The sequence below is a fragment of the Mugil cephalus genome, chromosome 5 (genome assembly GCF_022458985.1).
Source record: "Mugil cephalus isolate CIBA_MC_2020 chromosome 5, CIBA_Mcephalus_1.1, whole genome shotgun sequence".
Lineage (NCBI taxonomy): Eukaryota > Metazoa > Chordata > Actinopteri > Mugiliformes > Mugilidae > Mugil > Mugil cephalus.
Window position 1 is genome coordinate 7,200,463 of NC_061774.1, and position 14,014 is coordinate 7,214,476.

The 14,014-nt window shown below is 43.5% G+C and overlaps 1 protein-coding gene across 7 annotated transcripts in view; it reads left to right on the plus strand.

Annotated features, from left to right (window-relative positions):
- diaph2 (diaphanous-related formin 2) overlaps positions 1 to 14,014 on the plus strand; it is a 344,356-nt gene that overhangs the window by 74,577 nt on the left and 255,765 nt on the right. The gene's annotated exons all lie outside the window — the stretch shown is intronic.

Genomic DNA, 14,014 nt, shown 5'->3' on the forward strand with positions numbered 1-14,014 from the left:
CCTGCTGGCTAGCCTTTGGCATACTCCGCTGTGCTTCTTATGTGCAGGCCCTGTGTGAAAAATCACCTTTAACCACTGAGAGAAGCTCAATCTTGAGGGCAATTGCTTGTCAACATAGCTTTCTGAGCCCATTCCAGAAGATGAGTGCAAATGGAAGTTGTAGATTGCACTAGCAATTCAGAGATTTGAATGACATGAATTTAGAGGAAATAAGTGTACTGCGTTAGTTTGACATGCATATCATGTCTGCTGGTCTCCACGCGTGTACTTGGTTTGTCTGAGCCGTCTGCGTTCCTTTATACTCAGGTACTCGCTCGCATTACCATGTCTTGCAGGCGAAGCGCAAATCTCACGGCACAGAACCTTTAGACTTTGATATTTTCAATAACCCCCTCCCCTCCTTCCCTAACCCCTCGTAGGTGGAATGGAATTTGAATAAACTAAAAGAAAGCAGTCCCTTCCTGTGTCCCTGTGTTTTGTTTTGGCCTGAGCACACACTGGGCAGCGTCTTCAACCACGGTATTCCTCTGTGGCCTGCCAGGATCAACAGAGAGAAATGCAGAGATGGAGCGAAGAGACAGAGGAAGCGATGTCATTACCAAGCCGTACCCCAGGGTTTAGCAGTTCGCTGCAGAGGTTAACTGGTCTGGCTGCTTGGCGTAAGTTGGCATGGCTACCATTTCCCAGAATACTCCTGCTATTCTCAATGGTCTTTCGCACAATTGTCATTCACGAGGTGGCCAATGGAGGCAGCCCGCTGTGCCGACTGGAGTGCTGAAGAAGTTCCATATATATCTATCTGTTGATGTCTATCCTCTTGAGAATCTGATATCCTTATTTTCTTGTGAACATGACATGAGGGTTCACTTGAAGCATGTGAATGACTGCAAAAAAAAAAAATTCAAGAGTCTCTTTCGGGTGAAAAATTCTCGAAATAACATTCCATTCTTATACCGATACTAATAAAACTAATAAAACTCCCCACCTCTCTCTTATGAGTCTGCAATAAGTGAGTTGTTTCTGCATTTCACTACTGAATGGAGAATGGGAAGGGAAGGCAGCACACAAAGCAGGCAGGCAGGGGCCCCCGCTCTTTGATGAATGTCTCTATCTCCAGGCATTAGGTGTTCTATTTTTCATAGCGGGCCCTTCGGCCGTGCTGGAGAGGGCTCGGGCCTCACGCGCACGTTCGCGCAAGGCGCCACAATCCTCAGAGATGGTGACTAATCCGGGCCTACCGTCTGGGGGCAAGAGTGGCTGCTACCAGCACAGCCAAAAGGTCACACCTGTCAGAGACGAGGAGGGGGAGAGGCCAGGGTAGGAGGCTGGAGCTGTAGTGGTCTCTTCTTGAGGAAGGTATGGCTTCGCAGCGTCTCCGACAATTCAGCTTTCAGGGACGAGCATCTGCCACTGAAATAATTCCATTTCTTTCATCCTTTTTGATCGCTTCTCCCACTCCAGAGTCGAGCCTTTCTGGCTACGGTTTTCATCTCACATTTTGTACTGGTGAGGCGTTTAATTAATCCACCCAAGGTCAAATATAATGATTCCTGTACGCCTGAGTTTATTGTTGAATGATACTCCTTTTTATTGTTAATAGTAACATTATTACAGCTCAAGGATATTGTATTTTCAATATCTCTTTAATTAATCTTTTGCTAATGGATTCACTATTGTCCACTTAATAACAATCTTACTTTTACTCCTCGAATCTAAAAAGTCCCTGGTGTGTAGCGCTGGAACTGAGCTATAATTGTTCTTGGTCTTTCTGTTGGTTTAGTTCCATTACAGCAGATGCGTTGATGCATATAGTTATATCTTATGTGCCTTCAATTTTATTGATTAATCATTTATCTTTTGATTAAATACTTGTCTGTTCTGGGGTAGCGATTTGATGTTTTCTCAGCCAGGTTAAGATGTGAACGTATTTTCCCTGCACGCTGAAGCCTTGGGAGCCGATCGTCCACTATTGGATGCTGCATTGCTGACATTTTTACCAATCTTCCCGGTGCATGTGAGGCATTGCTTCACCTCGCCATCAGCCAGACGGCGTGCCACGGCTGGGGCATCGGCCTCAATTCAACAGGCAAATTAATCTTGCTTTGTTGGAGTAGTCAAGCCCGACCTAGGAGAGAGTTCGTTTAGCTGTTGCTCCGCTGATGCAAGTGCTTTCTCTCGAGTTTGGAGCTTTCATTTATGGGCCGTTAAAGATCTCTCCATCTGTTAATGGGCAGGGCTCGGATGCAGACGCCTTGATGAATAGGTATTTCTACCGCTATTGAACGGGCCGCAGCCTCTCGGTGGAGACAAAGTAATAGTGTGGATATGAGCAGAAACACTTTTTTGTTTTCCTGAGACCACAGTGCAAATGCTTCCAATTAGGCTTGATTAGAAGGAAAACCCCTTTAGGTTCAGGACATAAATGGCTGAAATCACACTGCTGCTGCATTGCTCCCATTTTCTCCACAAATGTATTTTGATATTTTTTTTCTATCGCACACCTACAAAGACACAGCCGCGCGCGCACACGCACGCACACGCGTTCACCTCTTTCACACATACGCACTGTGCTCCACTTTCAGTACAGATCACCTCTCTCACCCTTATCTGTTAGCCGTGCTGTCTGTGTGATGAGAAGATAATCTCGCAGTATGGGTTTTTCATGGGAAGATATTTCATAGATCGTGTTTTTTCTTCTGATGGGGTAGCACCAGACAATTTGAAATCCTATTTATCTTGCTAACAGGCAAGAGGAGAGGAAATGTATCTGTGGTTATTAGAGTTGAGACAACCCCAATGCAGACATGAGAGGGAGATCAAAGCTGACTGCCCAGGAAATAATAACGGAATCCAATGTACCCAACCCGCAGCTCTGAGCTTTGTCCGTTTGAATGTATGTGTATTTGTGTGTAAATTCACTTGTGTTTACCTGGTCAGTGCTCAATCTATTCCCATTTACAATCCTGTCCAAGGTGACGGTCAGCGCTGCAAATACAAACATGAACACGGATACAAACGCTGCCGCTTACCACCCGTTCTGCTTCTGGCAAGGCTCATCACCAGTCTCCCAGGTCTGCCATTGTCATAAATCATGCTCGTACCCTCCATCAGAATCTGCCCGCCGAACCTGTGTAGGGATCGGACGTCATTAATGTCTGTGCCAAATCATTTTTACCTGAGCCCAGTTGTCGTCCTCAGTCATCGTGGGTAAAAGAGGGTATTCCCCCCCCCCCTTTGTTATTTATTGCACGTGGTTGGCAGCGTGCTCTCAAGTTGGAGAGGATGGCCAGGAAATGATGGTTCGTGGGTTTTGTGTGTTGTAAAGATAAGGCTAGTTGAGGTTAAGTAGGAGACTGGATTGCGTGAGTTAACTGGGTCAGGAGTGACCCACCGACATTTACTTGGGACAAATGCACCCAGTGGCCGGTGCACGCCATGATTTTGACGATGTCGTAGATGGATTTTGTTGTTTCTCACTCAGGCTGGATAAGCAAAGATGTATATTCCTGTCTGCGGTAACGACAGAACGCAGGGCCGTGACCTTGAGGCATGCAAAAGTTTGGGGTCAGCACCCATCAGTACTAGAGGCATAGCACCAAGCCCGAGGCAGCAGAGCGTGATTAACCTCACACAGCAGCACAAGCAGTCCAGGAAAAAGTCAACAGCAAGAGGTAAAAAAGGGGTCAAAACAAAACAACGGGAGAAAAACTAAGTTGGAGTCAGTCTGCAAAGTTACACACGCCTCACCAAGACATAAAAAAGCGAACTGTTTAAAGCAGGGGTGAGGCTGATCAACAACACGGGCTGCGATCAGACAGTTCAGCGTAGACGTTCGCTTGTATAAAGAGCTGATCTTGTGGAGTGGAGTCAGATGATGGGTAGAGGGAGCTGTAAATGCTAATTAAAACGGTACAGTAGCAGACAGGCTCTATTGTCCAGATTGCTGGCAGCCACGCGCTCTGTCATAGCCAGAGAAAGAGGCTGGCCGGTCTGCGTGGTGAGAAGGGTACAGGAGGGGCATCACTGGATCAAACAGGAAAAGATGAAGCCGGTTGTCTTGTTGCTCATATAAAAGCGGTCGCCCGGATGAAAACAGCTGCCATTTTATGGCCGTTTGCTGAGATTTGATGCTTTTTCCTGGGGAGTTTCATTGATATTGTGAGGCCCAAAGAGCGCGATAGAAGACTGAACCCTGTGAGAAATAATACTGTACCTCCCAGTGCCTAAGTACTGGGGCATAAGACAATACCATCAGTTGGACCAATGTCACACACTACGTTAGCAATGCAACTGGATGTATGCACCATTTTAGCTCTGTGTACACACTATTAAAATAAAAAAAGTCATATCTTTGCTCTAATTACTTTCAAACTTTCCCCATTAGCCTTTTATGCTCAGTCGACCATCCTCAGAATGGATAGATAACACACAGGTTGAGGTTTCTGCTCGACCAGTGAGAGGAGTGCTCCGATCTGTTGTCTGCACACATCATCTCCTGGAATTTTTTTAAGTCAACACAAGGTAATTGAAGTGTTGTTTATTCTCAGAACTAGGATTGTTATTCAGCTGAATCGCTGGGGATGGCAACAGAGAAAATAAGAATATCACATTAATGTGGACCTTTCGCCCCCATAGCGTGTTTGCTCTATGTATGATTTATCGAGGTTAGCGCCTTATGGAGAGGGTCGGCGATGAAGGACGGAGGAGCACAAAAGAGGACACACATAACAAACCGGTGTCAGTACTCTCGCTCATTTATTCATCGTTTCAGCATCGTTTCTCCATCCTCAGACCTTTTTCGTAGTCCCTCTCCAAACTTTTAGCCAGCAGTTGCAGTTCTTGGATTCATACCCAAACTCCCAGAGCTGGAAACAGGAGCACCGAGTACAGAGTTCATTAGGCCTTCACGTTGCAATCAATGCAGCTGAGGCCGCTGTGAAAACCTAAATTAGATCCTGTGTGAGTTTACCTGCTTAACAGCTCACTTGTTAACCTCCTCTGCCATGACAATGGGAATATATGAGGAGAGAAACAAGTGAGCGAGTGCCAAGAAGTCTTTTCATGCCTCTCTAGTTTTTTTTTTTTCCCAGCACTCTTTGTCACTTTTATATAACCGGATAATTTGACTAGCTTTTTCGCCTCATCTACATACAAAACTCCCGTGTCTTTGTTTTTGTTGGTCTTTTTTTTTTCTCCCCATTTTTTTCGGGGAAGCTTTGGGACAATATCGAGCCACTTGCTGACCTTCAATTGATTGGTGTGCGGTTGGAGTGTAGTGCATTATGTCGAAAGCAGAGTGGGAGAGGGAGTTCAAGGCTTATTTTTAGGTTGAGAAAATCCATAACTCTGTAATGATCTTATTGTTGGAATTCCAACGGAAAAAAAAAAAGACCGTCATTTGTCTTTCATACCCAATTGACAGTACAGTACACCTTGAGTCTGAAACCAAGTTTCTTATCTGGATATGGTAAAATACTTGCTAAGACAAGGTAGAATTAAACACGTAAAGCATTTGGAGCAGAATATTAGCAGATCAGCCACATTTGGACGTGATCAGCTGAGTGCCAATCAAATTGGTAGCATGTGACTGCTTTTTGAAGCAATAAGTAAGAAGTTAAAGCTCAGTCACTCTCTGCTAACTCGAGCAAGCTTCACAGAGGTAGCAGCAGCAGTTGTGTTACCTGGCAAGTCAGCAAATCAGGAAAGGCTCGTTGATTAGATCCACGTTTAAACGGGTTCTCGGTTAGAGAGCGCTCGCTTTTCATGCTAAAGTTACTTCTTCGCTAAATCAGAGCTCTTAGTTGTACAACACTGCTGCAAATACATGCATAACTTAAGACTTCTCTCTCTGCAGCTGGCGTGTGCAAAATTTTCCTCACTCTACTTTCCCCCCTCTCTTCTACCTGACTTTCAGCGAGCTGCCTGACATCTGCGCCTATCTTTATAGAAGTGTCATTGAAATTCAGTGCAGACATGAGTCCTGCAAAAGCACAGGGAGAACTGCTTAGGGGGAATATTCTGCACGGCGCACAAACACAACGCACGCACGTGCCAACACATGCTCGCAAGCGCGCACTCGCAATTGTGCGGGCGCAACCGTATTAATGTACGTGCGCACGCAGGCTCACACACGGACGCACAAAGTGCTGAAAATTCGTGATTTAAGCTTTACAGAATTCCCTCTTGTCAGGCACTAATTAACTGTGGTGTTAATGGCCTTTAGTTAAATATACACAAAATTACAACTTAAGAAACAGAAGTTAACTCAGTAAGTTATTTTGTCAATTTGTGTCGTGTGTGTGTGTGTTTCGCAGAAGTGTCGCTTAAATTAGGATGTAAAAGTGGCTACAGCAGAGCTATAGAAAATCAATAGGACAAGGCCCAAGTTCTGACCCAAGTGGTTACAGATGTTAAGTCTCTTGGACATAATCCATCATATAGGAGCTCCAAAATCACATTAGTTTTGTGTTTTGTAGCAAATTTGTAGAACAGTTATGTATGTTATGTTATGGTAAGCCACTAATTTAGTAGTTTAATATTTTTTTATATTATTTTAAAACACACATGCATAAGAAAACATATGAATATATTAAATTAAGTACATAATCTTACACTGGAATGCATATATATTAAATTGTGTGTTTCCAGGCAGATATTTTGACTTTGTGTAACAACTAAAGTGCAAACTTAATCAAAATCTATCCAAATTAAAACACAAGTCTTTTCCAGTGCCATTCAATGATTAAAGTGTTGTCCAATGAGTCATTATGAGTGTATTATCCTTGCCTACCCTCAGATATAATATTAAAATAGTAATGATGCATTACTGTATTATTGTGAATAGATTGGATTGTGTCTAGCTTTAAAAATGCTTTGGAGAAATAAAGTGGTTCTTGCCAAAAATATCTTTTGACCATCGAGTGTGTGTGGATTTGTTGTAAATTGGCCTTTGAGACGTGTCAGATTTTTATTTATACATTCATTTCCCATGCTCATTGTGCTGCCCACCCTCCGTCTCTCATCAGTTGACAGATTTGCATGTCGGCTTTTATCCGTTTCCTTCCTTTACACTGGCCGCAAAGTTCATCCTTAGCTTTTGGGTGGCTTCCTCAAGCGCTCGAGATTTCGTTTCAGTGATATTTTTTTCCACACACGGACGTTTAAATTTCATCTTCCAGTCTCGTCGGTTCAGAAAGGTTGCAGTGGTTCAGTTGCTTGGCTTTATTTGCATGGACTTTTAATGAGCTGTTTTTTAGAGTTCCAGTTTCATACTTCCAAGAAGTAGACTTTGGTTTAGATTTTGACCCTGCTTTTACTGATGATGAGTGGTTTACCCTCTGTGGCGGTGGGATAATAGGCTGTCTGGCTCGGCTCGGCTGAATATTCAGTCACCGTGGGCATCCTTCTCTCACTATTTGAAACAGTGGTGATGGCATATTGCAGAACTGTGAACTGTGAACTTTCAGCGGGATTAAAGCCAAGGGAGTTTGCTGACTGCGTCTATTGCTCTGCCCTCACCTTGTTCACATCTCGGGCGCAGCCAGCAGGGCGGACATGTTTGTTATGTGTGTATGTGATGTCTATAGAGCTTGTATTTTCTGGCCGGGTTCAAGGTAGAGGGAAAGAAAGAGAAAGAAAGGAGGCGAGCTGCTTAAAAGAGGTCAACGCAATCACTTTTGTCGTTAGTCCCGTAAAGGTCACGGTGAAAGTATCGCAAACAGGTTAACCTTGAAACGACTTTGCAGTGAGGGTTTAAGTGGGAAAAGGTTGCGGCGTACGCGCCGTTTGATGAAACCGTTTGCGAGAATCTGCCGTACAGCTCAGTCCACTTTGGGATTTCTGCGTCGAACGGTTGTGTTAAAGACAGATTTCCTCTTCCATCATGAGAAACACACCATTCGCAAGGACACGATGATAAAAGAGATTATTATTTGCATCCTCTGACAAAAATAAAATTGTTCATCCGGCTGTCCAGATGCAGTTATTGCTGATGGGGCTGAAGGAATGCCTTTTAGTGCTTTGTTTGGCGCTGCCTTTGAACGTGTTGATGTTAAAAGTCATGTCAGGCTTTTTTTTTTCGTGAGCACCAAAGCGTTGTTCTCTCATTACTGCTTCACAACTAAGACAAAGAAAGGACGAAGTTGTTTTACTTTCGAAAGTTTAAAACCCATTTACAGAACATGGCTTCGCTTTAATAAAAACATATCCCCGTATAAATCCGAGCTCTGAATAAGTAAATCTCATATGTATTCAACCCCATGGTCGAGCTGCCTCATTCATTTATTTATTTTTTTGCTTGACCTTTCGGTGTGTTCATGCATACACATCCCCACTACACACAAATATAGAAGCGGCGGCACGTCTCATTGTGTAATTGAATTACCTATACAAACTGTTGTGGGTGTCTTTGTGTTGACATGAAAAAAGAGAAAGAAATGGAATTATTTAATATCCTCTTTTTTTTTTTTTTGTGGTTGGGCTCTCCCGCCAGACCTCAGGGATCAGTGCACAAATGCACAAACACCATGATGCCGGGGCCACTGGCCAAGGTTTCTTACTAAGCGAACCCTGCAGTGTTATTTTCAACCACTCAAATACCTTATTGTTTCTTCTCAGCCCTGCCACCGCAGCGAGCTTGTCTTGTCTGGACGCGAGATATAATGCCACTGGCCTGATTATCGAGAGAGTGTTGTAGGCCCTAATTGCGTCTGTGTTATCAGCGAGTTGTAGTCGCCAAGACGTACCAAAATAAAGCTGTCTCTAGATTTTGTTTTCTGACCAGAACAGACACGAGATAGTGGAGGAAAATAAATGGAAAAAGGGAGGAAAAAGCTCCTGGTGTGTACAGATAAACGCATATTTCTTTGTAGCTGTCACCCAGGGTTCAAAAAACACCTCACGACGGATGGAGTGAGAGGCAGAAAGGGAAGGAGAATGAATAAAGGAAGAAGTAAAGAGACTTGAATTGTAGATGGACGATGAGAGAAGGAGATGAAATACTTGGCCACATGGTCTGGTGGGAAATCCCCCACTGAGCTAGGAGCCCTGCGCCCTGGTGGCTGGATGAAACGTCTTATCTGCCGGCAGCAGAACTCTGTCCTTTAAGTAGGGCTAGGGAAAACTCATTGTCCATCCAACCAGCATCTCAACTGATCCGTGTTCCCGCTGACCTTTACTGTGAATGCTGTCACACTCGCAGGCCAAACTTTAGATTGTGTTAAATGCGGGATTGCTCATTTATATAGTGTGACACCTCTCCCACTGGTGCCTTTGTGATAGTTGTGCGCAAAACCTAATTTCCTTGTGTTGACGGCATTGCTCATAGGTCATGTTTGTGTCACGAGGGAGCGAAGGGAAACGTGTGGCATTCTACCTGTCTGTAGACTGCCTATTATCGTTCTCGCGCTATCTGTTCTCTCAACTAATCTATCGAGCCATAATGAACAGGAAATTAAGTTATATCAAGGCTACAATGTAGCGTGATATGCACTAATTGCTTAGATTCTATCTTTATTATTTTTACAAAGAGCAGTAGGGTGCTCTTGTAATTTTCATTAATTACACACAAAGAAGCCGTAATTGGATTTTTCAGTAATCCATAACTTTTTGTCTGACTTTCTTCGGGTCTAGGGTGGGGGCCGTGTTTCTTAATTTGTGCTTAGTCATTAAATCCCAGGAACAGCGGCGCAGACTTACTTTGCTGTATGTTTGTCTCTGTGTCTAATAGTGTGGCCCCCATGCAGTATTTAAGTTATGCTGATGCTAGCAACCATCAATGACAAAGCAAGGATGAGAAGCTTCTGCCTGAAACTGCTTCATTTTGCAACGTTCGGGCATCAACACTTGATGCTGCTAGTTACAGTTTGCTTCTTCTTAGAGTAAGACTTACTGTAACATCTGTTCACTTTATCCCAATGCAGTACTATACATTATTGCTATAAGTCATTCTGACGCATATATGACTCAAACATAATGCTTTGGCTGAGTGGTCAAGAAATCCTTGAAACGTGACTTGCTAATTGCGCGACATAACGATGTAGGAGACTTGTAAAAACCTTATCTTGAAGCCGTGTAGCCAGGTGGGCTGAATGGAGGGAGCGTGTCTGACCTGGGAGCTGTCTCTCGGCTGCGGCTTCCAGGCCAGGCATCACGCTGCTTATGTGCTTTTCCAGTAAGCTGACAAAGAAGCTGAATAATGTATCTATCAGTCTGCCTGAGTGTGCCGAGCAGTGGGCACTGAGGAAGCTGCCAGCTTGTTATAGGCTCATTACAGGTGAAGATGACATGTGGAGGTGCAGCCGCTTTGGCATTGTCTGCCTGCCCTGCCCTCGATGGAAGGAGCGGCGCTCTGTCACTCCCTATGGCATACAGAAAGGGAGGCAGAGGTGATAGAGGGGGAGGGAATGAGCCTCGATGCTCCCCTAACCCCCCAAAATGAAATTGACAGGCTCACTGAAGTAATTGCTCCCAGCACTATTTTCTTTGGCAGGAAATACTGTTATCGACAAATAGGGGATTCAATAAGCGGCAGGAGATGAGGCTCTAGGCTGTGGTCAAAAGGCTGTGTCTGTCCTCTACTGTCGAGGTTGCAGTGTCTCCGGATGTTCCGTCTCCCTGCCCTGCCCTTTCTGCCCTATACAGTTTCTTTCTTTTGTGTTTATTCCATACTTTTTCCTCACCCTTGTACTTCCTTTGCTTCTTTCACATTTCACATCTTCCTACAGCTACGGACACAACATCCTTCTCTCCCATCCGTTCATCTACCTGGCTCCGATCCCTAGGGTCTATTTTAGACCATTTTTTTTCTCTTCTGTTGACCATTTACGTGAGCCCGACGGGGGAAAACTCTATTACCCAGTGGTCAGCGGGTAATCCCCCCCCCTCCCCGCTCCTCAGATTGTTTCTCTGCTGCCAGTATGGTGGTGTAATGTTGATATTATCCCAAAGGATTCTATCGATTTGGGCTAGGGTCATGAAAAAGCAGTTTATGGTCAGTGTCTTTGGTTTCCAGAGGTCAGAGCATGTGGTGAAACCAGAGCTCGAGCTTTTCTGGACATAGTGGTATGCTTGCTGGGAACTACTGAGAAGTAAGAAGATAAATGAAAAGCGGGCGATGTATTAGCCTCTCAGTGGCCATTACTGATGAAGCACTGTCCTGTAAAATGCAGTCGCCTAATCAGCCAAATCCAAAAATGGAATCACAGTAATATAAGCGGCATTTTTACATTTTGTTTTTCTATACAATGAGATGCACTCTCTTGCACTCTTTGAGTCAGCATTTACTATTGCTTTTCAAAAACTGCACCTATCACTGTTGAAAATTCAGGTTTTGTCAGCGTTGCCTCTACTTTTGTATATTTTGAACTTCTGACTGTCCTTGGCAGAACTTTCAAGGGCAGCGAGAAACTCTCTAACACTGCTGAAGTTGAGCGTCTGCAAAATCACAAGAGATTTAATACATCATGTTATGCACATCTCACCTCTCTGCTGTCAAACCCTTACGTGGACTGCATCGTGGTCCTGCATTCCTAGCATTATTGAATCTGACAGAAGTGATGCACTCGCTTACTCATGAAATGTCTCCAGTTCCTTGCATTTTAAAGGTTTTCTTTAAAAGAAAGAGCCCTAACTACTATGTTACTGCTGCTATATGTTAATGAAAGAAAAAAAACCACTAACTTTTATGTTAAATGTGATATCGGCTGACCATATAAAACAGTAAAGATGTTAGGAGCCCCTGGAGCTAGCCTCCAGAATCTGAGACTGTATCTGAATAGTAGCCAGACTAGTGAGCACTGAACATATGCCCTTTGCTGACACACTGCATAGAAGTGTCTATCATAGAGTAGGATCAGCCCTGAAGAGGAATCATCCCCTATTGAGAGGGTTGGTGTGGATAAAGTATTCATCATCCAAACGGGCTGATACCCCCGAGACATACCTCTACCATGGATGTACATCCACAGTCATCCAGATCTCATGCTATAACGAATACAACACAAAGGTACCTGGACCTGTTTGGGTTCCACCGCTCAACCAAACGGCTCCTGCAGTTCTAAATAACTGGTGGATATATTTTAGAACTTGGGTGGGTTGTTGCCCACCTAAAACTCACACGATTAGGGTCTGTTAGCCGCCCAAAACTCACCGGAGGATGTTCAGATTAACCTGGGTGATATCCTCTTCGTCATGATTAGTGGTACTCTAACGGCCCATTAACAGTTAGAAACTCTCCCCTGAAAGACGTTAAGACCGTGTTGTAAGTGGCTGATAAATGATGTCTCAGGCCACCTCAGAGAGGGCTCTGAGTGGGGAGACATTTTCCAAGTTTATATAAATGGCTTTTAAGTAAACTTTTATTCCTCTGTCAAACCACCTGTCTTCTGTCACTAAAAGGTGTCTTTCGTTGTCCTGGCCTGAAGAGCTGGCTCTCTTGTGTTGAGCTTTACCTTCAATACATATTAATAACAGTTTTATTGTATCTGGATTAAAATTAGAATCGCATTCATTCAGAATTCTTTGATATATCTTTTTCAGCCGTCTTACACTTCATTGTAGCTTTGCAGAGCCTTTCTAGTGAGACAATGGGAGATATTTGGGCTGTGATTGAAAAGTCTGATTGCTTGGACTCCGTTTATATTAAAGTTGGAGAGCTACAGTAGAGCGCTTGTGACACAGCGTTTCAGCGTTACTGTTCACTGACGATTTAGGTGGAAATTTTTCAAACGGAGACAAACATGAATTACGAGAAGCGTTCCCTGAGAACTGATTCCAAGAGACTGTTTTCAAAAAATGATAAGCACTACCACTCGGGGAATACAGCAAATGGATTTTTTGAAGTAGTTAAACAAGCAGAAAAGTAAAATTGTCACAGTTATAACTACTACGGAAACAAAAAGAACTTCTGTGTTAAACCTTGAAATGTGTCTCTCAGTAACTCAAAGTGCCCACAATTCACCTCAGGGTTTTATTAAGTGTTTGTAGTATCTGTCATTCTCCTCTTCAGATTGACATTTCACATCATGTTTATCTGGTTTTATCCATCTCCAGTTAATCTAATTTAATGTAGCAGTTGTGCTACTGTCAATACTGAAACAAGGATGTAAAATTCTTAGGCAGAAATATGTAAGAAAGAGTCTTAAGGTAGATTATAGTTGTAAAATGTAGACACTAATGAGAAGGATTCTTATCTCCCCCTTGGTTTAATAACTTTCTTCAGTCAGATAAAAAAACTAAGCCAGTGACTCCTCCACATTCAGCCAACAGTGCTTAAGAACAAGAGAACTACAGCTCGAAGTCTTCATGTGGATCGAGCTTAGAAAGACGAAGAAAAGACAGAGCCGGGATTTATTAAAACATTCAAAACTAGTTTGAAAAACAATTATGTGAAAGTCTCATGTTAACTTTTGCGGGAAATTTTAAAAAGAAGCGTGGAAGCGGAGCCATGTCACGCCATGCCAGGAACTAAAAAAAAAAAAAAAAACATGAAGCAGGAGGAGGAATGGTGAAATTTAATCTCTCCCCTTGAACACCATTAGAAGATGCTCTTTCCTTTTCTAATTAACTTTGACAGGAATCACTTCAGCAATTTGAGGAACGTAATTTTATATCATCCTTCATCAAATAAATATTTATTCCGTGTCACTATTGAGCCAATCAAGCTATGAGCTCAGCTTACAACGGAGGCACATAATTATTTGTGGCATGCTGTTCTCACACTGCCCCTGGTTTTTTTCTGCCAAAATAAATAAATAAAACTGCTTCTTTCATGTTGATTGTGCAGCGCAGAAGAGCAGCAGGCCTCTCTTTTCTCCAGATAAATGAGCTAGCTTATTACTTCCTAAACTGCCTATTAGCACAGCTCACTTTGTGGGGAACCGGCAGTCCGGGGATGAACACAGTGACGGTGAGTTAGACTAGCTGGTTGAGGCGGAGGGGATTCTGTTTCTGCACCGCGTTCCCATGTTTGCTTTGTTTGGTGTCTGGACGTACCCCTGAATGAAATTTTAACAAC